Source organism: Callithrix jacchus, chromosome 2 (assembly GCF_049354715.1).
Source record: "Callithrix jacchus isolate 240 chromosome 2, calJac240_pri, whole genome shotgun sequence".
NCBI lineage: Eukaryota > Metazoa > Chordata > Mammalia > Primates > Cebidae > Callithrix > Callithrix jacchus.
The window spans coordinates 33,023,936-33,048,346 of record NC_133503.1 but is presented as its reverse complement, the minus strand read 5'-3'; the positions used below and the strand labels follow the sequence as shown (position 1 = coordinate 33,048,346).

The 24,411-nt window shown below is 46.0% G+C and overlaps 1 protein-coding gene and 1 non-coding gene across 3 annotated transcripts in view; both read left to right on the top strand.

Annotated features, from left to right (window-relative positions):
* Positions 1-7,615: 7,615 nt before the first annotated feature.
* On the top strand, positions 7,616-7,719 carry LOC118151864 (U6 spliceosomal RNA). The gene has a single exon (XR_004740269.1). It is a non-coding gene; the product is annotated as a U6 spliceosomal RNA (small nuclear RNA).
* Positions 7,720-13,310: 5,591 nt separating this feature from the next.
* The window catches only part of SAR1B (secretion associated Ras related GTPase 1B), a 31,589-nt gene continuing 20,488 nt past the window's right edge, over positions 13,311-24,411 (top strand). For both annotated transcript variants that reach the window (XM_017967658.5, XM_002744161.6), the window contains exon 1: positions 13,311-13,424. The gene's annotated coding sequence lies outside the window, so the exon portion shown is untranslated. The remainder of the gene's footprint in view (positions 13,425-24,411) is intronic.

Sequence of the window (24,411 nt, the reverse complement as noted above, 5' to 3'; positions counted from 1 at the left end):
TTCTGGGCTGCAGTGTGCTATGCTGATTGCGTGTCTGCACTAAGTTCGGCATCAATATGGTGACCTCCTGGGAGCAGAGAACCACCAGGTTGCCAAAGGTGGGGTGAAACCAGCCCAGGTCGAAAACGGAGCAGGTCAAAACTCCTGTGCTGATCAGTGGTGGGATCATGCCTGTAAATAGCCACTGCACTCCAGCCTGGGCAACATAGTGAGACCCGGTCTCTTAAAAAAAAAAAAAAAAAAAAAAGGAGATAGGTTAGTGAAAGGGCTCCAGTCAGGAAGAACATCTAGAAAAGCCCAGAGGCAGGAATCAGCTTGCTGCACTGGGCAAGGCAGAATGGGGTGAGATGAGATTGGAGTAGTAGAGGGGACAAAGCCATAAGAAACTTATAAGCCATTTTCAGGAGTTTAGAGGTTTGGGGAAGCAATTGAAGAATTCTAAATAGAAGAATAACTTGGTCCAATTCATGATTTAAGATGAATCCATTAACAAAAAATCAGGCCAGGCAAGGTGGCTCATGGCTGTAATCCCAGCACTTTGGGAGGCCAAGGCAGGAGGATAGCTTGAGCCCAGGACCTTGAGACCAGCCTGAGCAACATAGGGAGACTCCATCTCAACAAAAATTTTAACAAATTAGCTGGGCATGGTGGTGCTTGTCTGTAGTCCCAGCTGCTTGGGAGGCTAAAGTGGGAGGATCACTTGGGAGGTTGAGGCTGCAGTTAACCATGATCATACCACTGCACTCCAGCCTGGGCAACAAAGACTCCCATCTCAAAACAAAAACAAAAACAAAACCAGTGGGGCACGGTGGCTCACACCTGTAATCCCGGCATTTTGAGAGGCCTAGGTGGGCGGATCACGAGGTCAGGAGTTTGAAACCAGCCTGGCCAATATGGTGAAACCCGGTCTCTCCTAAAAATACAAAAATGAGCCGGGCATGGTGGTATGCACCTGTAGTTCCAACTACTCTGGAGGCTGAGGCAGACGAATCGCTTGAACCCAGGAGGCGGAGGTTGCAATGAGCTGAGATTGCACCACTGCACTCCAGCCTGGGTGACAGAGTGAGACTCCGTCTCAAAAAAAAAAAAAATCTTTAGCTGGGCATGGTGGCGCGTGCCTGTAATCCCAGCTACTCGGGAGGCTGAGGCAGGAGAATGGCTTGAACCCGGGAGGCGGAGGTTGCGGTGAGCGGAGATTGTGCCATTGCACTCCAGCCTGGGTAATGAGCGAAACTCCGTCTCAAAAAAAAAAAAAAAATCTATCCAACCACTGTGAGAATAATTTATTGGAGAGCAAATAATGGAGTTGTTGCTGTAACTGGGGTCAGAGCTGATGGTGGCCTGCCGGAAGGTGGTTGTACTCGAGATAGAGAGAAGTGGACTTACTAATTCAAGTAAAACTTTGGACTTTGCTACCTCTTTTGCTTTTGCTAGCCACATGCATTTTTTTTTTTTTTTTAGACAGAGTCTTGCTCTGTCACCCAGGTTAGAGTACAGTGGCACGATCTCAGCTCAGTGTAACCTCTGCCTCCCAAGTTCAAGGGATTCTCCTGCCTCAGCCTCCTGAGTAGCTAAGATTACAGGTGCACACCACCACACTCAGCTATGTTAGCCAGGGTTTTACCATCTTGGCCAGGTTTGTCTCAAACTCCTGACCTTGTGATCCACCCAGCTCGGCCTCCCAAAGTGCTTGGATTACAGCTGTGAGCCACTGTGCCCAACCATGAAATCTTATCGATTCCAACCTTTACAGTTTCTCATAGAATTCCCTCTTTCTCTGTTCTTACTGACTCACCCAGGCCCTTGTTACCTCTCACCTGCGTAATTGCAGCAGCCTCTTTACTTGTCTCAGCTTTCAGTCTTGACTTTTTCCAGTAAAACCCACATACTTCTGCCAGAGGAAACATTTAAAAACACAATTCTGACCATGTTCCTATTCTGCTCAAAACCCCCAAAAGTTTCTACAGTTTGGAAGTCAAGGCCTCCCCAGTAGTCTAGGCCAAATCAATTCAGTTAAACTATAATACTTGCCTGGTGCTTTTCCCCTATCTATTCCTTTATGTATGTTATTTTCCCATGATATCATTCCTTCTAGATATTAGTCCCCATTTTACAGATGCAGGAACTGAAACTTTGAGTGGCTAATGTCGGAATCAGTCTTTAACCTGTAGTCTGGGTCTGGGCGCGGTGGCTCACGCCTGTAATCCCAGCACTTTGGGAGGCCAATGCGGGTGGATCACGAGGTCAAGATATCAAGACCATCCTGGTCAACATGGTGAAACCCCATCTCTACTAAAAAAATACAAAAAAATTATCTGGGCATGGTGGCACGTGCCTGCAATCCCAGCTACTCAGGAGGCTGAGGCAGGAGAATTGTCTGAACCCAGGAGGTGGAGGTTGTGGTGAGCCGAGATTGTGCCATTGCACTCCAGCCTGGGTAACAAGAGTGAAACTCCGTCTCAAAAAAAAAATCCTGTAGTCTGCAGCTACATTAAGTTTTTCACTTTAAGTGTGTTACAAAAGTGTATAGCATGTTATAGTTATAATATATATATTTTTAAGATACAGGAGGGTCTCGCTCTGTCACCCAGGCTGGAGTGCACTGGAGCATTTTACTTCATCTTTGAACTCCTGGGCTCATGCAACCCTCCTGTCTCAGCTTCCCAAGTAGCTGGGACTTCACAGGCATACCACCACACCCAGCTAATAAAAACAATTTTTTTTTTCAGAGATAGGGTCTCATTTTGTTGTCCAGGCTGGTCTCCAACTCCTAGCCTCAAGCAGTCCTCGCACATCAGCTTTCCAAAGTGCTGGGATTATAGGTGTGAGTCAGGGAGCTAGCTCTACCTCAGATTTTTAAAAGGCTGACCAAAATGCCAGGGATATCAGGAAAGAAAACCTATCTGGGATAATAGCTATAACCTTGAGGAGCCTTGTGAATTGCCTCAGGCCACTTTAGTGTTTATTAAACCAAACTGAATTCAAGATTAGATGAGTACAGAGAGGGTAGAGGGGAACCCGGACTGGAACAACAACAGGCTCTTCCACCTCAGATTAATGAACTTCAAAGAAACCCTTTGGCCGGGTACATTGGCTTACTCCTCTTATCTCAGCACTTTGGGAGGCCAAGACAGGTGGATCACTTGAGGTCAGGCATTTGAGACCAGCCTGGCCAACATAGTGAAACCCCTTCTCTACTAAAAATACCAAAAAAAATTAGCCAGGCGTGGTGGTACATGCCTGTAGTCCTAGCTACTTGGGAAGCTGAGGCATGAGCATCGCTTGAATTGGGCGAGCAGAGGTTACAGTGAGGCAAGATCCAGTGAGGCAGGATCCACCACTGCACTCTAGCCTGGGTGACAGAATGAGATTGTCTCTCAAAAAAAAAAAAGCCAGGCTCGGTGGCTCACACCTGTAATCCCAGCACTTTGGGAGGCCAAGGCGGGTGGATCATGAGGTTAGGAGCTCAAGACCAGCCTGGCCAAGATAATGAAATCCTGTCTCTACTTAAAATACAAAAATTAGCTGGGCATGGTGGCTGTTGCCTGTAATCTCAGCTACTCAGGAGGCTGAGGCAGGAGAATCGCTTGAACCTGAGCGGCAGAGGTTGCAGTGAGTGGAGATCGAACCACTGCACTCCAGCCTGGGAAACAGGGATGCCAACTCAAAAAACAACAGGCCAGGTGCAATGGCTCACGCCTGTAATCCCAGCACTTTGGGAGGCTGAGATGGACAGATCGCAAGGTCAAGAGATTGAAACCATCCTGGCCAACATGGTGAAACCCTGTCTCTACTAAAAATACAAAAATTAGCCAGGTGTGGTGGTGTGCATCTGTAATCCCAGCTATTCGGAAGGCTGAGGCAGGAGAATCGCTTGAACCCAGGTGGTAGAGGTTGCAGTGAGCAGAGATCATGCCTCTGCACTCCAGCCTGGCAACAGAGCAAAAATAATTTTAAGTATTTATTTATTAGATATTTAGTACATATTTATTAAGTACCTATTTTGTGCCAGGCCCTGAAAATAGGTTCAGGAGGGAAAAAAGTATATAGGGGCATAATCTGAAGAAGCTTATATAATGTCTGTTGGTGGTGTGATTATTTAAACAAATAATTTTATATATACAGTTGTATAACTTCAGTGATTAAATTGTAGGCCAGGCACTGTGGCTCATGCCTATAATCCCAGCACTCTGGGAGGCCAAGGTGGACGGATCACCTGAGGTCAGGAATTTGAGACCAGTCTGGCCAACATTATGAAATCAACCTAGTCTCTACTAAAACCACAAAATTAGCAAGGACTGGTGGGGCACGCCTGTAATCTCAGCTACTTGGGAGGCTGAGGAAGGAGAATCGCTTGAACCCGGGAGGCAGGGATTGCAGGAGCCAAAATCTTGCCATTGTACTCCAGCCTGGGCAACAAGAGAAAACTCTGTCTAAAAAAATAAAAAAGTAAGTTGTAAAGTTGCTGAGGAAGCTTGTTACCCAACCAAACTGAAGTCTGCTTCCCAATGCAGTAAGGCCTGACATCCATATCCAGGCTTTACATGAGGGTATTTACTTACAGGGCACCAAACAAAAAGAATCTGGTAGCTCACACTTAAGACCTGACCTCCCCAATGGCTTACAAGCAAGAGTTTTTTGTTTGTTTGTTTTGACACAGAGTCTTGCCCTGTTGCCCAGCCTGGAGTGCAACGGCATGATCTGGGCTCACTGCAACCTCCGCCTCTTGGGTTTAAGTGATTCTCCTGCTTCAGCCTCCTGAGTAGCTGGGATTACAGACACACACCACCACATCCAGCTGATTTTTTGCATCTTTAGTAGAGATGGGGTTTCACTATGTTGGCCAGGCTGGTCTCAAACTCCTGACCTCGTGATCCACCCACCTCAGCCTCCCAAAGTGCTGGGATTACAGGTGTGAGCCACCATGCCTGGCTGTTTTTAATTTTTTTTAATTTTTTTTTTTTTTTGAGACGGAGTTTTGCCCTTGTTGCCCAGGCTGGAGTGCAATGGCGCATTCTCGGCTCACCACAACCTCCGCCTTCTGGGTTCAAACGATTCTCCTGTCTCAGCCTCCCAAGTAGCTGGGATTACAGGCATGTGCCACCATGCCTGGCTAATTTTTTGTATTTAGTAGAGACAGGGTTTCACCATGTTTGCCAGGATTTTTAAAAATTTTTATTTAGTCTTATTCTTTTACCCAGACTGGAGAGCGGTGGTGCTATCTTGGCTCACTGCAATCTCTGCCTCCCAGGATCAAGCATTTCTCCGCCTCAACCTCCCAAGTTGCTAGGATTACAGGCGTACACCACCATACCGGGCTAATTTTTTTATTTTAAAGGAGATGGAGTTTTACCATGTTGGCCAGGCTGATCTTGAACTCTGGACCGAAGGTGATCCACCCACCTGGGCTTCCCAAAGTACTGGAATTACGGATGTGAGCCACTGTGCCCAGCGCAGGCAATTTTTAAAGGCAGGGGTAAATTTTAGAAAAGTGGAAGTTACAGGAAAAATTGTGTATCAGTACATGAGGTTATACATTGGTTTGGCCTAAAAATATGGAATATCTTTTTTTGGGGGGTTGGGAAGACAAGGTTTCACTTTTGCAGTGGTAGGATCATAGCTCACTGCAGCCTGGATCTCCCAGACGTAAGCGATCCTGCCACTTCAGCCTCACAAGTAGCTGGGACTACAGGCACACCACCATGCCCAGCTAAATTAAAAAAAAATTTTTTTTTTTAAGATGGGGTTTCACCATGATGGCCAGGCTGGTCTTGAACTCCTGACCTCAGGTGATCCACCCACCTCAGCCTCCCAAAGTGCTAGGATTACAGGCATGAGCCACTGCACCCGGCCCAGATTTTTAAATTTTTTAATGGAGATGAGCTCTCACTATATCGCCTAGGCTGGTTTGAACTCCTGGGCTCAATGGATCCTCCTGCCTCAGTCTCCCAAAGTGTAAAGGCATGAGTCACCACACCAAGATCCAGTGTATTCATTTGATACTGGTCTGGGTTTCTGAAAAACTCAGGGACACATGTTAAGATGTTATTTTTAGGAGGTTTTGGGGGGGGGGGAAGATGTTATCTTTAATTTTTATTTTTCTCTTATTTATTTTATTATTTTTTTTGAGATGGAGTTTTGCTCTTGTTGCCCAGTCTGGAGTGCAATGGCGGGATCTTGGCTCACCGAAACCTCCCCCTCTCGGGTTCAAGCGACTCTCCTGCCTCAGCCTCCGGGAGTAGCTGGGACTAGAGGCGTGCGCCACCATGTCCAACTAATTTTTGTATTTTTGGAAGAGACAGGACTTCACCATGTTGCCCAGGATGTTCATCTCTTGACCTCGAGATCCAACCACCTGGGCCTTCCAAAGTGTTGGGATTACAACCGTGAGTCACAGCAGCTGGCATCGGTAGTTTTTATAAACAACCAAACATCTAAGGACTCAAACTTCTTAGGCTATTGTTTTGAGCTACTATTACCTTCTTGCTTATCAAGTTCCTCAAAGCTAGCTAGGTGTGGAGAATTTCCCCTGAAGGAACTCGAAATTTTCCTTTATTTCCATTCTTGGTGGGGAGGGCCAGGCAGGCCCCTGAGTGTAGACATGAGCTACCACACCCAGATCCATCTCAAAGTCTGTAACAGAGGACTTAACCAAATCTGGGAGGAAGGCCTTGATGAGTGGAAGACCTGAAGAGTTGAGACCTGAAGAGCGTGTAGGAGTTAGCTGGGTGAAATTGAGAGGTGGGTAGAAGCTTTTCTGGCGGGGGTTTCGTCAAGGGAAAGTGCATGGGGTGAATGAGGTGGGAGCAGAAAGAAGAGGAAATCCAGCAGAGCAAATGATAGGCTTTGCTGAGAGTCCCCAAACAGCTCTTGAAGCATTTAAAGAAGGCAACACTAATCCATTAGAAAAGAACATTGATGGCCGGGCGCGGTGGCTCAAGCCTGTAATCCCAGCACTTTGGGAGGCCGAGGCGGGTGGATCACGAGGTCAGCATATCGGGACCATCCTGGTCAACATGGTGAAACCCCGTCTCTACTAAAAATACAAAAAATTAGCTGGGCACGGTGGTGCGTGCCTGTAATCCCAGCTACTCGGGAGGCTGAGGCAGGAGAATTGCCTGAACCCAGGAGGCGGAGGTTGCGGTGAGCCGAGATCGCGCCATTGCACTCCAGCCTGGGTAACAAGAGCGAAACTCCGTCTCAAAAAAAAAAAAAAAAAAAAAAGAAAAGAACATTGATGCTGGACACAGTGGCTCACCCCTACAATCCCAGCACTTTGGGAGGCCGAGGTGGGCGGATTATGTGAGGTCAGGAGTGCGAGACTAGGCTAACCAACATGGTAAAACCCTGTCTCTACTCAAAAAACAAAACAAAACAACAAAATTAGCCAGACGTGGTGGCGGGCACCTGTAATCCCAGCTACGCGGGAGGCTGAGGCAGGAGAATCGCTTGAACCCAGGAGGCGGAGGTTGCAGTGAGCCGAGATAGCACCACTGCACTCAAGCCTGGGTGACAGAGGGAGACTCTGTCTCAAAAGAAAAAAAAAAAAATGAAAGAAAAAGGAAAGAAAAGAACATTGTTGTCAAAACAGTCTTGTTTAAAGCTGAATACCTGTGTGCTCACTTGGACAGCACATACACTAAAATTGGAACGATACAGAGATTAGCCAGGCTCCTGCACAAGGATGACATACAAATTCGTGAACGATTCCATAGTAAAACGAACATGCAGAAAAGGTTACTTCGGCTGAGCGCGGTGGCTCACACCGCAATCTTAGCACTTGAGAAGCCGAGGAGGGCGGATTGCCTGAGCTCTGGAGTTCGAGACCAGCCTGGGCAACACAGTGAAACTCCGTCTCTACTAAAATACAAACAAATTAGCCGGGCGTGGCAGCGTGTGTCTGTAGTCCCAGCTATTCCAAAGGCTGAGGCACGAGAATTGCTTGAACCCGGGAAGTGGAGGTTGCAGTGAGCCAAGCTCACGTCACTGCACTCCAGTCTGGGCCACAGAGGGAGACTCCATCTCCATAAAATAAATAAATAAATAAATTCCAGCCTGGACTGAAGTATTGGATGCGAGATTGAAATAATCAACCAAGACAAAAGTATGCCAAATTGCAGGGTCTTTATTGCTGGCAACCACGGAGGACGCACGTCTCTCCAACCCATGGCCCCGAACTCAGGGGGAGCAGGGTATTTAAGCTGAAAAACCACATATTGAGTGGACGCAGGGCAAACAACTTTACAGATGCTTATTTTGGTAACTACTGATAAGCAAAGGCCAGACAGTTCATTCTTTAGAGCAAGCTAGCAGTTTTGTTTACAGAAGCCAAGGTCAGCAGTTATTGCAAGGAGAATGGGACAGTACAACTTATTTTTGGAAAAAACAGCTTTGTCTTACAAAATGGCATTGCTCTGGTTTTAACTCTAGGCCTGCTATAGCACATTCCCCCGTTTTTTTAACATGTATTAAATCTTTAATAGTTTTCCTCTTTTTGGATCCCTTTTCAATTAAGGAATTAACATACCCTCCAGTGGATCTTTTAGTAAGGACCCACTGGTAATAGGTGGGAGTCAAGAGGGGGTCCTCTCTGAGGGTCTACACTAGGAAACAGGGGGGCAAGGAAGATTACTGAGAGGAGCGCGAAAGTCTCAGCTTTAGGTGGTCTGCTGAAGCTGAGGTCACTCTCCATTGTGCGTGGGGGTGGGGGGCAGTCTTAACATGTGAGTGGTGGATTCAGGCAGTCAGTCCATCCACCTTGATTGCCATGGGGGTGACCAGGATCATGGTGTAGGGTCCTTTCTAGCGAGGAGTTAGGCTAGAGGCGGTGAATCTCTTTACCAGGACTTTGTCCCCGGGCTGGAAGGGGTGTACCGGCTGGTCAGTGAGGTCCACTGGGGTAGGTCGAATTCTGCTGATGAGCCGGTGCACCTGGGACTGAACAGACTGGAGCGTCTGCAAGGACTTAAGGAGTGTATGGTTATGGACTTCAGCATGTATGGTGTCTGCAAGTTTGGGGAGTAAGGGAGGGGGCCTTCCAAACATAATTTCAAAAGGAGTGAAGCCTTTCTTATAGGGAGTACACTGGGTACAGAGGAGAGCAAAGGGAAGCAGGTTGACCCAGTTTTCACTGGTCTCTAGAATGAATTCTGTCAACGTTTCCTTTATGGTCCAGTTCATCCTTTCAACCTGTCCTGAACTCTGGGGGCGATAGGCACAATGTAGTTTCCAGGATATGCCCAGGGCCTTGGCCAGGCCCTGAGAAACCTGTGCAAGGCCATTATCTGATCCCAGTGTCAGGGGCAAGCCGAACCGAGGAACCAGGTCCTGTAACAGTCTTTTTGTTACTGCCAGTGCAGTTTCTGACCTAGCAGGAAAAGCCTCGACCCATCCAGAGAAAGTGTCTACAAACACAAGGAGGTATTTATAGCTGCATGCTGGGGGCTTTATTTCAGTAAAATCTACCTCCCAGTGTTCCACTGGGCTAGTACCCCTGAGTCTTATCCCTGCCTGACTAGACCTGCTGCCTCCTGGATTTACCCTGGCACTACATCACATCGAGTAGTAGTTTCCCTAACAATTTCATGTAAATGTGGAATGTAGTATCTGGCCCTCAGTAGCTCAGTGAGTTTCGTTTGTCCTAAGTGCGTGGCCTGGTGTGTGTCCTTAACTAGAGTCTGCTCTAGAGCCTCGGGGAGCACAATCCTCGTGTCCGGTAGGGTCCACCACCCTGTGGAATCTTGTCGTCCCCCCTGTTGTTTAGCAAAGTTTTCTTCATCAGGTGAGTACATAGGGGTAGGGGGCAGGGTTGGGGCCGGCAGAGTTACAAGAAGAGTCAGAGGTTTTACTGGCCCCAAGGCTGCCTGTCTGGCTTGCAGATCAGCTGCCCTATTTCCCCTTGCCTCTGGTGAATTTCCCTTCTGGTGTCCTTTGCAGTGTATCAATGCCACTGCCTTGGGTTTCCATATAGCTTTTAGTAGAGCTAGAATTTCTTCTTTGTTTTTGATGATTTTTCCCTCTGAGGTAAGCAACCCTCTTTTTAAATAAATGGCTCCATGTACACGAGCTGTAGCAAAGGCATATCGGCTATCAGTGTAGATGTTGACAGTTTTTCCCTCCACCCAGTCCAAGGCCTTTATTAGAGTGATGAGTTCTGCCTTTTGGGCTGAGGTTCCGTGTGGAAGAGCCTGGGCCCAGATAACCCGCTCTAGGATGACCACAGCTGCCCCAGCATACCTGACTCTGTCGACCATGAAACTGCTGCCATCTGAATACAGTACCTCTTCTGGGTTCTGCAGGGGGACGTCGGTGAGATCCAGTTGTGCAGCATGGAGGACATCTATTGTCTGTTGGCAGTCATGTACGGGCTCTTCTGGCTCACTGTCAGGCAGCAATGTGGCTGGGTTTAAAACTGTGGTTTTTGAAAATTTTATGCGGGGCTGGTCCAAAAGTAAGGCCTTGTATTGGACTATGCGGGCATTAGACATCCATTTTCCCAGTGCTCCATGGAGTATCGACTCCACTGAGTGGGGTGCCATTAAGTTTAACTCTTATCCAGCCAAACTAAGCTTCACAACTGAAGGAAAAATAAAATCTTTTATGAACAAGCAAGAACTCAGAGATTTTATTACCACCAGGCCTGCTTTACAAGAGTTTCTGAAAGAAGCATTACACACAGAAAGAAACAACCGGTATTAGCCTTTCTAAAAATACACCAAAAAGTAAAGAGCACCAACATAAAGAAGAATTTACACCAACAAATGGATAAAACAGCCAGTCAACATCAAATGGCAGTAACCCTAAATTTAAATTGACTGAATTCCCAATCAAAAGACACAGCCAAAACCCAACGGCATGTTACATCCAGACCTGTTTCACATGCAAGGATACACAAAGACTCAAAACAAAGGGATGGAGAAAGATTTACCAACCAAATGGAGAGCAAAAATAAATAATAAATAAATAAAAAGCAGGAGTTGCAATTCTTGTATTGGATAAAATAGATTTTAAAGCAACAAAGATATAGTGGTAAAAGGATCAATGCAACAAGAGCTAACGATCCTAACACCCAGATAGGAGACATAGATTCAATGAGACAGAAAATTAATAAGGATATCAAGGACTTGAACTAAGATCCGGAACAAGTAAACTTAATAAATATTTATAGAGCTCTCCACTTCAAATACACAAAATATACATTCTTGTCAATACCACATCACACCTACCCATTAGTTTAAATGAAACATTGATTGGCCATTATTAATACCCAATTTTTTTCAAAATAAAGCAATATTTCCATTTACTCTCCCTCTTTCTCTTCCTCTTTCTTCCTCTCCTTTACTTATTTTTTTTTTTCTTTCCTTCTCTCAAAAAAAAAGAAATCAACTTGTAAACCTCTAGATCCAGGTCGGCAATGTCTCTTTCATTGCTTGATTTTCTTTCTTCCCTTCCCTCCCTCCCCGCTTCCTCCCTTCCTTCCTTCCTTCATCCCTTCCTTAAAAAAAAAAAAAAAAAGTTTAACTCTTGCGCCAAGGTTAGTTTGTCCGCCTCCTTGACTAACAGGGCTGTAGCTGCCACTGACCTCAAACAAGCCGGCCGCCCAGAGGCTACGGGATCAAGTCTTTTTGAAAGGTAGGCAACTGGCCGGGACCATGGTCCCAATGTCTGGGTGAGCACCCCCTTAGCGACTCCCTGTTTTTCATGTACGATTGAAGGGCTTAGAGATGTCGGGCTTAGAGATGTCGGGCAAGGCCAAGGCCAGGGCCGTGGTCAAGGCTTCTTTTAGCCTGTCAAAAGCCTGCTGTTCCGTTACTGTCCAAGTCAACGGCTGGTCCCGGTGAGTTAACTCGGGGTTTCCTGGAGTGTTGTTATCACTGCCTTAGTAATTCTCTTACCTTGCTTGGCCTCTAAGGTGTCTCTATTGTTAAAGACTTTTTGGGCAATCTCCAACAACTGAGTTAAATTCATTTCCTGGAACCCCTCTAATTCTTGCAATTTTCTTTTTATGTCTGGAGCAGACTGGGAAACAAAAGCCAGATTTATGGCCTGCTGATTCTGCGGGGCCTCAGGGTCAATAGGGATGTAGGTGCGGTCGGCCTCCTGTAGGAGCTCAAGGAAAGCGACTGTGGACCCTGGGTCACGGTCCCTACCTTGGAGAGGTTGGTGGATTTTCGGGCTGCCCCCCAACCCCCTCTAACAAGTACTGGTGAAAATTGTTCAAAGCCTGCATGCCCCCTGGGGTGTTTGGGTCCCATTGGGGCCTGGTGGAAGGGAAAATTGCATTAATTTGTTCCTGGCGATCTTCTACTGATCCTCCCCCTGTCCCAAGTATTGCTTTATGGGCTTCTTGTCTAATTTTACTTTTCTCCTCTGTGGTGAACAACACCAGGAGTAGCTGCTGGCAATCGTCCCAGTTTGGACAGTGGGTTTGTAAAACCGACTCCAGGAGCCCTGTGAGTGCCTGGGGCTTTTGGGAAAACGGAGGATGTTGAGCCTTCCCGTTATACAAATCACTAGAGGAAAAAGGGATATGAACAAAAAAAAGGGCGCCCCGGCTGCCGCCATCTGCGGAAGGTGCCTCCCGGAGGGGCAGTAGCTTTGGCAGGTGTGGGGCCCCACTTCGAGTGTGGAGGGGAACAAGGGCTGATTATTACTATTGTCGGGAGAGGGGTGTCGGGACCCCGTTCCCAAGGGCCGAGAATACGGTGGGGGATACTCTTGGTCCTTGGCAGGGGCTGGAAGAACAGCCGGTACCGAGGGGCTTTTCTTTAAGCCTGCCAGCATAACCTGAAGTCCAGCCTGCTTTATGCATTTTTCCAGCCAAGGAGGAGGGTGCTGGATCAATTTCAGCCATTGATCAATGTATGGAAATTGATCGGCGTGGCCTGGGGACCCTGTCACCTTGCTCCAGACAGCCTCAGTGCCTGTAATACCAGCTACTCAGGATGCTGAGGCAGGAGAATAACTTGAACCCAGGAGGCAGAGGTTGCAGTGAGCCGAGATCGCGCCACTGCACTCCAGTCTGGGCGACAGAGTAAGACTCCTTCCCCCACCCCCCCCAAAAATGCCAAAAGTAATTTTCCCTAAGTAGGGGCCGTGTGTTCCTTTCTAGGGACGCAGGGCCCTAAAATCCCTTCGGGCGGGCGGGCGTGGGGAAACTAGGAGGCTCCGAGACACAGGCGGTGTCGCGGGGCGGGGCGGTGGTTGAGAGCAAGCTGGCTCAGCTGAGGAATTGGCCGTGGGACCGCAGAGAGGCGGAACTGAGAGCGCGCTGCGAAGCGGACCTGCGGACTGTAGCTAGTGAGGCACCCGCCGGCCCGGAAGGGGCTGATGAGAACTAGGGCCACGGCAGCCATCGCGCTTTGCAGTTCTCTCCGGGTGTACGGCCACCGCCAAGCAGGGGATTGCGTTCTCTCCGGTTGCAGGTAAGTGACAGCCCCTCCTTCTGGGAGGACCGGCGGGCAGCAGTTGTGGATACCCTAGAAGGCGCACTTTTAGGGCAAAGACCTGCTCAGGGCCCCTGCCTGTAGCATTGCGTGAAGGGGCACCTTGTTTTTCACCCCGGGATTAGGCAGCGCGAGGGAGGACAGGTCTCATCCATGCTCCGCGGGGCAGTCTGATAGCCCTCGGGGTAGAACACTGCTGCTGTCAGACGCTTGGTCATTTCAGGAAAGAACGAGATGGCCGCAGGCAAGCCCCTTCCTTCCCCTGGGCCTCAGTTTTCTTACCTGGTAAGGTGAAGGTGGCGGGTCTCATTGACAACCAAAGACGCTATGACGCGGCCTGGTGTTTTCAACCCTCCCAGTTAATGTAGAGGCAAACTGAGCTTCCTTGCTAGTGCTGGTTAACGTTTTTTGTAGCCCAAAGTCCCATTTAAGTGGGAAAAACGATACACTGTTGAGAAAACTGTACTGATTTTTATTTTTTATATTTTTGTTATTGTTTTGAAACGGAGTTTCGCTCTTGTAGCCCAGGCTGGTGTGTAGTGGTGCGATCTCGGCTCACTGCAGTCTCTGCCTCCTGGATTTAAGAGATTCTCCTGTCTCAGCTTCCTGAGGGATTACAGGCGCGTGCCACTACGCCTGTCTAATTTTTATATTTTTAGTAGAGGTGGGATTTCGGCATGTTGGCCAGTTTGGTCTCAAACTCCTGACCCCAGGTGATCTTCCCTGCATCAGCCTCCCAAAGGGGTTGGGATTAAAGGCGTGAGCCACCTCGTCCAGCCACTGTACTGATTTTTAAGGTGTCGAAGCTTTTCCAAGAAGATAAAAATTTGTTTTAAAACAGCTAAAACTTGTTAGCTGAAAGAACCAGATTCATCAGGAATTTAAGGTGTTTGATACATTGGACAAATGAAGTGAGGAAGTCCTTTTAACTTGAAAAATTAAACCTAGTATTGTTTAGGTTTAGTATTTGTTCTTATATGAGCCTCTATATTACCAAGTATCTTTGATGAAGTCAGTAAAATATCAGTGAGTAGTAAGTTGCATTGAAACAATGAAAAAAGGAAAGAAAAGGAACATTTATTGATTATCTACTATGTGTAAGGCACTAGCTGTCATTTTACAGATGACAAATAATTAGTGATGCCAGTATAGCAAAGCAACATGAATATCTACTATTGTACCTTTCAGTAGACTTGTGACTGTCACCAAAATGTTTTAAACCTAAAAAATTTTAAGATTGTTCATTGGCATTTTCTGAGTTTGTAGATAAGGAAGGTGTCTTCATTTTAGAAATGTCAGAGATGCATTGTCAGTAAGTATAAAGATTAGCAGTTTAAATGAGGTACATTTTAACCTTCCTTTGCCTTACATTATTGTGCTGGAATAGAAATTCAAACAATAATTAAGACAAAAGATGAGTCTAACAGAAATGAAAATCGGTCTGGGCAACATAGCAAGACTCAGTCTCTACATTTAGAGTAAAAAAATTAGTTGAGTGTAGGGCCCTGGCCGGTAGGCTGATAGTCCCAACTACTTGCCACTAAGGTGGGAGGATTGCTTGAGGTCAGGTCAAGACTACAGTGACCTGTGATCATGCCACAACACTCCAGCCTGGGTGACAGAAAAACATGCTCACTAAAAAGAAAGTAAAAAAGAAAGAAAGAGAAAAAGAAATGAAAATCATTTCCACATCATTTGAAGCTTGCAAGTTTGAATGCTAAAATGCCATAGTATTTTTTTTTTCTTTTTTTTTTGAGACGAGAGTCTCTCTTTATTGCCCAGGCTGTAGTGCAGTGGCACAATCTTGGCTCACTGCAACCTCTGTCTTGGGTTCAAGTGATTCTCCTGCCTCAGCCTCCCAAGCAGCTAGAATTACAGGTGTGCAGCACCACACATGGCTAATTTTTGTATTTTGAGTAGAGACAGGATTTCACGATGTTGGCCAGGCTGGTCTCAAACTCCTGACCTCAAGTGATCTGCCCGCCTCAGCCTCCCAAAGTGCTGGGATTACAGGTGTGAGCCACCATGCTCTGCTACAGTAGTATTTCTATGCTCACTTTTTTTCTTTTTGAGACAGAGTTTTGCTCTTGTTGCCCAGGCTGGAGTGCAATGGCATGATCTCAGCTCACCACAACCTCCGCCTCCCGGGTTCGAGTGCTGCTCCTGCCTTAGCCTCCCAAGTAGCTGGGATTACATGCATATACCACCATGCCTGGCTAATTTCATATTTTTAGTAAAGATGGGGTTTCTCCAAGTTGGTCAGGCTGGTGTTGAACTCCTGACCTCAGATGATCCGCTCACCTTGGGATCCATCCCAAAGTGCTAGAATTACAGGCGTGAGCTATCATGCCTGGCTTATCCTTCTTCTTCTTCTTCTTCTTCTTCTTTTTATTTTTTAAAAAAAGACAGGGCTCTCACTTTGTTGCCCAGGCTGGTGGAATGCAGTGGTGTTATTATAGCTCACTGCCTTGAATTCTTGGGCTCAAGCAATCCTATAGCTTCAGCCTCCTGAGTAGCTGGGACTGCAGTTGCGTGCTCATACCCAGGTAATTTTTAAAATTTTTTGTAGCCAGGCATGGTGGCTCTGCAGTCCCAGATCTTTGGGAGGCCAAGGCGGGTGGATCATGAGGTCAGGAGTTCAAGACCAACCTGGCCAAGATGGTGAAACCCTGTTTCTACTAAAAATACAAAAAAATTAGCCTGGCGTGGTGGCGGGTCCTATAATCCCAGCTATTTAGGAGGCTGAGGCAGAGAATTGCTTGAACCTGGGAGGTGGAGGTTGCAGTGAGCTGAGATTACACCACTGTGATCCATCCTGGGCAACAGAGCAAGACTCTGTCTCAAAAAATATATATATATATATTTTTTTGTAGAGATGTGGTCTTGCCATGTTGCTCAGACTGCTCTTGAACTCCTGGTCTCAAGTGATCCTCCTGCCTTGACCTCCCAAAGTACTAGCATTACAGACATGAGGCACTGTGTTCAGCCTGGATATTTGTATTCTACGACAGTTAACTACATCCATTTCACCACAGCATTACCATGCTTTGCATCTCAAAGTTATTAATGCATTGATTCTACAGTTATACTCTGATGTCATATTTGCCTCTTTAGATTATCATGTCTTTCATTTTCTCCCAACGGTATTTTTTGGGTATTTGTATTTTGTAATTTTATGTGTATTTTTTTTAAGGACCACTGAGAACTAATGTGTATTTTTTTTTTTTTAATTGGAGATGGGGTTTCACCATATTGGCCAGGCTGGTCTCGAACTCCTGACCTTAGATGATCCACCCACCTCAGCCTCCCAAAGTGCTGGGATTACAGGCATGAGCCACCGTACCCGGCTGTATTTTTAATTATTATTTTATTATTATTTTTTTTTTTTTTTCTTTTTTTTTTTTTTTGAGACGGAGTTTCGCTCTTGTTACCCAGGCTGGAGTGCAATGGCGCGATCTCGGCTCACCGCAACCTCCGCCTCCTGGGTTCAGGCAATTCTCCTGCCTCAGCCTCCTGAGTAGCTGGGACTACAGGTACGCGCCACCATGCCCGGCTAATTTTTTGTATTTTTAGTAGAGACGGGGTTTCACCATGTTGACCAGGATGGTCTCGATCTGTTGACCTTGTGATCCACCCGCCTCGGCCTCCCAAAGTGCTGGGATTACAGGCTTGAGCCACCACGCCCGGACTTTTTATTTTATTATTATTATTTTTCTGAGATAGGGTCTCACTGTCACCAAGTGCATGCTATCACGTCTGGCTAATTTTTGTAATTTTCGTAGAAATGGGGCTTTTCCATGTTGCCAAGCCTAGTCAAAAATTTTTAAATTATTTTTTGAGATGGAGTTTTGCTCTCTTTGTTGCCCAGGCTGGAGTGCAGTGGCGTGATCTCGGTTCACCTCAACCACTGCCTCCTTGGTTCAAGTGATTCTCCTGTCTTAGCCATGAGCCACCGTGCCTGGCCTTAATACATATTTTTAAAAAGTAAATGAGGCCAGGCGCGGTGGCTCATGCCTGTCATCCCAGCACTTTGGGAGGCTGAGGTGGGTGGATCTCAAGGTCAAGTGTTCAAGACCAGCCTGGCCAAAATGGTGAAACCCCATATCTACTAACAATACAAAATTTAGCCAGGCATGGTGGTAGGCACCTGTAGTCCCAGCTACTTAGGAGGCTTGAGGCAGCAGAATCGCTTGAACCCAGGATGTGGAGGTTGCAATGTGCAAAGATCATGCCACTGCACTCCAGTCTGGGCAACAGAGAGCGAAACTCTATCTCAGAAAAGGGAAAAAAAAAAAGGTAAATGAGCTGGACATGGTAGCCTGTGCCTGTAGTCCAGTTACTCAAGAGGCTGAGATGGGAGGATTGCTTGAATCCCAGAGATTGAGGCTGCAGTGGCCGAGATCACGCTCTTGCCCTCTAGCCTGGGTAAGAGTGAGAGACCCTGTGTCAAAAAAAATAAAATGCAAATGGTTCTGTGTAATTACTAACGTATATGAGTTTTAGATATTAAATGCCATACAAGCTTTCCAAAATTTGCTTTAAAAATTTTTCCATTATAGCTTTTTTGAGAAACAGTTGATATACCATAAAATTGACCTTTTAAAATTATACAATTAAGTGTTTTTAGTAGAGTCACAATGTTGTGTAAACATCACCACTAATTCCAGAACACGTGATCATCCCAAAAAACTCAGTACCCCTTAGCAATCACTCCCCGTTTTTCCTTTCCTCAGTCTGAAAACCACTAATATACTTACTCTATGCATTTATCTATCCAGGATATTTCATATAAATGAGCCATCCATATAAGTTTAATTGAATAAGGCTTTAAGAAGTTACTTGTAATCTGAGATTCTGTTCCATTACATCCTTTGCACTGATTTTCATGTTACTTGAGTAGATCACTTTTCTAATCTGCATAGGGACTTTTCCTGTTTGGTATTGGTGCAATAAATAAATCTGCTGATGGGTGTATGTTTCCTTGTTCTTGACCTTTGCTCTTCACATGTCTTAATAGTGTGTTCATGGTGTTGTGTAACCTGTTTTCTGGGCTCAGGTATCTGTTTGTAGCTAAGTAACTTTTATTCTTAGTTGGGCATTTTTACCTCTACTTAACAACAATAAAAAAATATAGTTAATTCTGTTTCTGATTACTCCTAGCTTGTTTTAAAGTTCCTAGAAACCACAATTTTTATTTTATTTATTTATTGTGAGACAGAGTCTTGCTCTGTCGCCCAGCCTGGAATGCAGTGGCATGATCTTGGCTCATTGCAACGTCTGCCTCCCGGGTTCAAGCAATTCTCCTGCCGCAGCTTCCTGGGTAGCTGGGATTACAGGTGCGCCCTACCACACCTGGCCTTTATTTTTGTATGTTTAGTAGAGATGGGGTTTTGCCATGTTGGCCAGGCTGGTCTTGAACTCCTGACCTCAGGTGATCCACCTGCCTCAGCCTCCCAAAATTCTGGGATTACAGATGTGAGCCACTGTGCCTGACTGAAATCACAATTTTAAAGAAATATATATATGATTACCTTTCAAAGCAGAGTTTCTCTGTGTCTTATTAGATTATCTCTCTTGGGACAAATTTTACAACAGCAAGTTGGTACCATCCTTATGCAAAAAGTCCTTTTTCTTTCAAGGGTTTTCACTATTCCTTAGCTCTCACCTCCCAACAGTCATCTTCAGTGAGGACTTTGCCACTTGATTCAGTCTTGCTTTCTATATCCAAACTTCCGGGTGACTACACTGCCTGTCAATGTGGACAATGTACCCTCTAGCCTGGCTTCCGGTATCTTTCACCTCCAGTTTTTTAATCTGTCTATGTCAGAGCCAGGCCTTGGAGTTTGCCACCACCCAACTCTGAGCTTCTCTTGAATTCTTATACCTCCTATATTCTCTTCTACTTTACTGTCACAATTCTGGCCCACTTTCACCTCTCTTATCCTTTTCTGTTTTTGGCTTACAGACTTTTTTCTACCTGATTTTCCCGGTTCTGTTCTGTGAGAAGCCTGCCTTTGATCACCGCTCCATCTCTATATACTACCTTTCTATATACTTCTTACTACCTTTGTCCACTCAACTTGAACTTATCAGATCCCTGCAGTCCCTCTCATTTGTACTCTCAAAATCTTGTTCCCCTTGTCCTTTTTTGTTTCTATCCTTGATGTTCCTAATCTCTGGTCACTCCATGTTGAGCATTGCTGGTGGGGGGTGGGAGGCTGGAAATCAGCACAGATTAGCACTACTGTGAATGTTTGAGTTTCAGTTCCAACTGAGTCCTTGGCTTTTTTCTGCACTCTTTTAACTTGATTCATTCCCCACAGTAGCTATTGTAATGCTTGCTCAGCTCCTCAAAAATTCTCTATACCCCTTCACTTTGGAAATTTTTTGGCTATTCTTCCTTCTAATCTTAGACAGAAAGATGTGCTCTCAGTCCAAGCTCCTCCTGGGACTTTGTCCCTTTTGGTTAATTCCTTCCTTCTCTTTCTTTTATATTTTTAACTTCTGTTCCACTAGCTCCTTTTCTTCAGTTTATCATCATACTCAAGCCTCACCCTTCTTTGAGAAGAAGAAAATCTCACTTCCAGGCCTGCCATAGTGGCTCACACCTGTAATCCCAGCACTTTTAGAGGCCACAGCAGGCAGATCACTTGAGGTCAGGGGTTCGAGACCAGCCTGGCCAATATGGTGAAACCCGGCCTCTACTGAAAATACAAAAATTAGCCAGGTGCGGTGGTGTACACCTGTGATTCTAGCTGCTCGGGAGGCTGAGGCAAGAGAATCCCTTGAACCTGGGAGGTGAAGGTTGCAGTGAGCGGAGATTGAGCCACTGCGCTCCAGCCTGGGCGACTAGAGTGAAATTCCATCTAAAAAAAAAAAAAAATCTCACTTCCCTTATCCCATTTCCAACTTTTCTTTTTTTTTAATGATTTTAGTTTTTTACCATTTCAATTTTTTTTTCAAACAGGAATCTCTCACTTGCCTTACCTATTAACCTCTTATCCCATTTACTGTCACCCTGGCTGGAGTACAGTGGTGCCATCTTGGTTCACTACAGTCTCCACCTCCCAAGCTCAAGCAGTTGTCCCACCTCAGCCTGCTGAGTAGGTAGAACTACAGGTGTGCACCACCATGCCTAGCTAAATTTTTTTCCTTTTCTTTCTTTTTTTTTTTTTTAGATACAGGCTTTCACCTTGTTGGTCAGGGTGGTTTTGGACTCCTGATCTCAGGTGATCCACCCACCTCGGCCTCCCAAAGTGTTGGGATTACAGGCGTGAGCCACCATGCCCAGCCATTCATTTTCTTTTTTTTTTTTTTGAGGTGGAATCTTACTTGGTCACCCAGGCTGGAGTGCAGTAGTGCAGTCTCCACTCACTGCAACCTCTGCCTCCTGAGTTTCAGCAATTCTCCCACCTCAGCCTCCCGAATAACTGGGATTACAGGTGCTCACCGCCACAACTGACTAATTATTATATTTTTAGCAAAGATGGGTTTGCACCACGTTGGCCAGGCTGGTGTTGAACTCCTGAGCTAAAGGATCCTCCCTCCTCAGCCTCCCAAAGTGCTGTCATTACAGGCATGAGCCACTGCACCTGGCGTTAGTTTTTTTTTTTTTTGAAACAGTGTTGCTCTGTCACCAGGCTGGATTCCAGTGGTGCGATCTTGGCTTACTGCCACCTCTGCCTCCTGGGTTTAAGTGATTCTCCTGCCTCAGCCTCCTGCATAGCTGGGATTACAGGCATGTGCTACTATGCCCAGCTAATTTTTGTATTTTTAGTAGAAACAAAGTTTCACCATGTTGGCCAGGCTGGTCTTGATCTCTTGACCTCCTGATTCACCCACCTTGGCCACCCAAAATGCTGGGATTACAGGTATGAGCCACCACACCTGGCTGCCTCACTTCCTAATAGTAACAACAACCAACCTTATTTTGTTCATTTTACCTCATTTGATCTTTATACACCCTAAGAGATTTTTCAGGAGAAATTTATAACTTGTCCAAGGTCACACAGTTTATGAATCCTGGAGCTAGGCTTTGCTCTGCCCTAGGCACCAAAGTGCTGGGATTATAGCCATAAGGGTAAAGGTTTTTGTTTGTATGTTTTTTTGAGACAGTCTTGCTCTGTCACCAGGATGGAGTGCAGTGGCCTGATCTCAGCTCACTTGTAATCTCTGCCTGCCTGGTTTGAGTGATTCCCCTGCTCTCAGCCTCCTGAGTAGCTGAAACCTTCGCCTCCTGGCTTCAAGTGATTTCTCCTGCCTCAGCCTCCCCAGTAGCTGGGACTATAGGCGCGTACCACCATGCCTGCCTAATTTTTTATTTTAGTAGAGATGGGGGTTTCATCATATTGGCCAGGATAGTCTTGATCTTCTGGCGACATGATTTGCCTACCTCAGTCTCCCAAGGTGCTGTGATTACAGGGTTGAGCCACTGTGCCCCACCGCAAAGGTTTTAAGATGACAAAGTATGGGTTACCCACAATTAATGGCAAGCAGTTTACTTTGACCTAGGGAAAGCTGCAAGTAAGAAAGTAATACGTGTTAAATTTGGAAAGGGAGCTACGGGGTAGATAATAGAAGTTCTGGGCTACTAAATGGACTAGGAGTTAATAGAATCATTTCTAGCTTAAAAACCTCTGGTGGTTCTCCATCCACATGTATAGGGTGGCCAAATAATCTGTCACTTAAACCAGGACCCTTTTCAGAGAAAGGAAGCACTATTAATTATGACACTGAGATAGGCAGAAGCTGAGAGTATCCCCAGCAAAATGAGAGTTACAGTCACCTTGACTGTAAGTCAAGTCCAAGATGATATTTTGGCAAAGCTGCTCTGGAGGCACTGTACAAGATAGGTAGAGGTGGGCCAGGTGCGGTGGCTCATGCCTGTAATCCCAGCATTTTGGGAGGCTGAGGCAGGTGGATCACGAGGTCAGGAGTTCAAAACCAGTCTGACCAACATGAAAAAACCCCATCTCTACTAAAAATACAAAAATTAGCTGGGCATGGTGTGGGTGCCTGTAGTCGCAGCTACCTGGGAGGCTGAGGCAGGCGAATCACTTAAAGCCAGGAGGCAGAGGTCAGTGAGCCGAGATCACACCACTGCACTCTAGCCTGGGCGACAGAGCAAGACTCTGTCTCGAAAAAACCAAGGTGGGTAGAGATAACTTTTGAGGTTAAGATGGTTGTTTAGGAATGTGACATAAGATTCTTCACTAGGTGGTTCCTGTGAGAACTAAAGAAAGGGTGAGTCTTCACTGCAAGAAATTAATAGGACTAGGGATGACTGGGTGTAGGTTATGAGGGAGGTAAAGGAATTACTTGAGTCATGAGCTGGAGTGATTTTATTTTTAGTTTTTGAGATGGGGTCTCACTCCATTGCCCAGAATGGAATGCAGTGGTACAATCTCGGCTTACCACAACCTCTGCCTCCCAGGAGATCCTCTTGCCTCAGCCTCCTGAGTAGCTGGGACTACAGGTGCATGCCAGTATGCCTGGCAGATTTTTTATTTTTTTTGTAAAGATGGTCTTGCTTTGTTGTCCAGGCTGGTCTTGAACTCCTGGCCTCAAGTGATCCTCTCACCTTGGCCTCCTGAGTAGCTAGGATAACTGGCATAAGCCACTATGCCCAGACCTGAAAGATTGTGTGTGTGTGTGTGTGTGTGTGTGTGTGTGTGTGTGTGTGTGTTTGAGACAGAGTCTCACTGTGTTGCCCAGGCTGGAGTGTAGTGGCTGGATTTCAGCTCACTACTGCAGCCTCTGCCTCCTGGGCTCAAGCAATTCTTGTGCCTTAGCCATCCGAGAAGCTAGGATTATACGCATGCACCACCACTCTTAGCTAATTTTTGTATTATTAGTATTAGGGTTCTGCCATGTTGGCCATGACTGGTCTTGAACTCCTGGCCTGAAGTGATCCACCTGCCTTGGCCTCCAGAAATCCTGCGATTACCGGCGTGAGCCACCACGCCTGGTTGAAAGTATCTTTCTTTCTTTCTTTTGAGATGGAATCTCATTCGATTCCCCAGGCTGGAGTACAGTGGCGCTATCTGGGCTCACTGCAACCTCCTCCCCCTGGGTTCAAGCAATTCTCCTGCCTCAGCCTCCCTAGTAGCTGGAATTACATGTGTACACTAGCATGCTTGGCTAATTTTTTATTTTTAGTAGAGATGGGGTTTTTACCATATTGGCCGGGCTGTGATGTGATCTTTCTTAAGAGGCTTTCTTCCCTCTTATTTTCCATATTACCCTATTGGTTTATCAAGGGATATATCAAGTAAATACTGAATTTTCTACTGTGATTTAAAAGATTTTTTGTACCATTCAGTAATGGCCAGACATGGTGGCTCATGCCTGTAATCCCCAGCACTTTGGGAGGCACAGGTGGGAGGATGGCTTGAGCCCAGGAGTTTGAGACCAACCTGGACAACATAGTGAGGCCCCTGTCTCTAAAAAACAAAAAAATTGATAATGTGATTACAATTTGAAATATACAGAAAGATAATACCCAGAAATTTACCACCTGGAACCAATTGCTAAAAAGACCAAAATAAAGAGAAAAAAGGTTTTTATTCTATACAGGTATAATTGGACTTGGAAACTTTATTAAAATAACCTTTCTTCTTTTCTTTCTTTTCTCTCTACTTTTCTTCCTCCCTCTCCCCAAACCCCCAGTAAGTTTTGATAAATACCTCATAGGCCATATATAATTTTGTTATTTTTGTGGTTTTTGACATAGAATGTTGCTCTGTTGCCCAGGCTGAAGTGTGGTGGTACAATCATGACTCACTGCAGTCTTGACTTCCCAGGCTCAAGGGACCCTCCCAACTCAGCATCCTGAATAGCTGGGACTACAAGGGTGTGCCACCATGCTAGGCTAATTTTTTTTTTCATTTTTTGTAGAGACAGGGTCTCACTATGTTGCGCAGGATGGTCTTGAACATCCTCCTGCCTGTGCCTCCCCAAGTGCTGG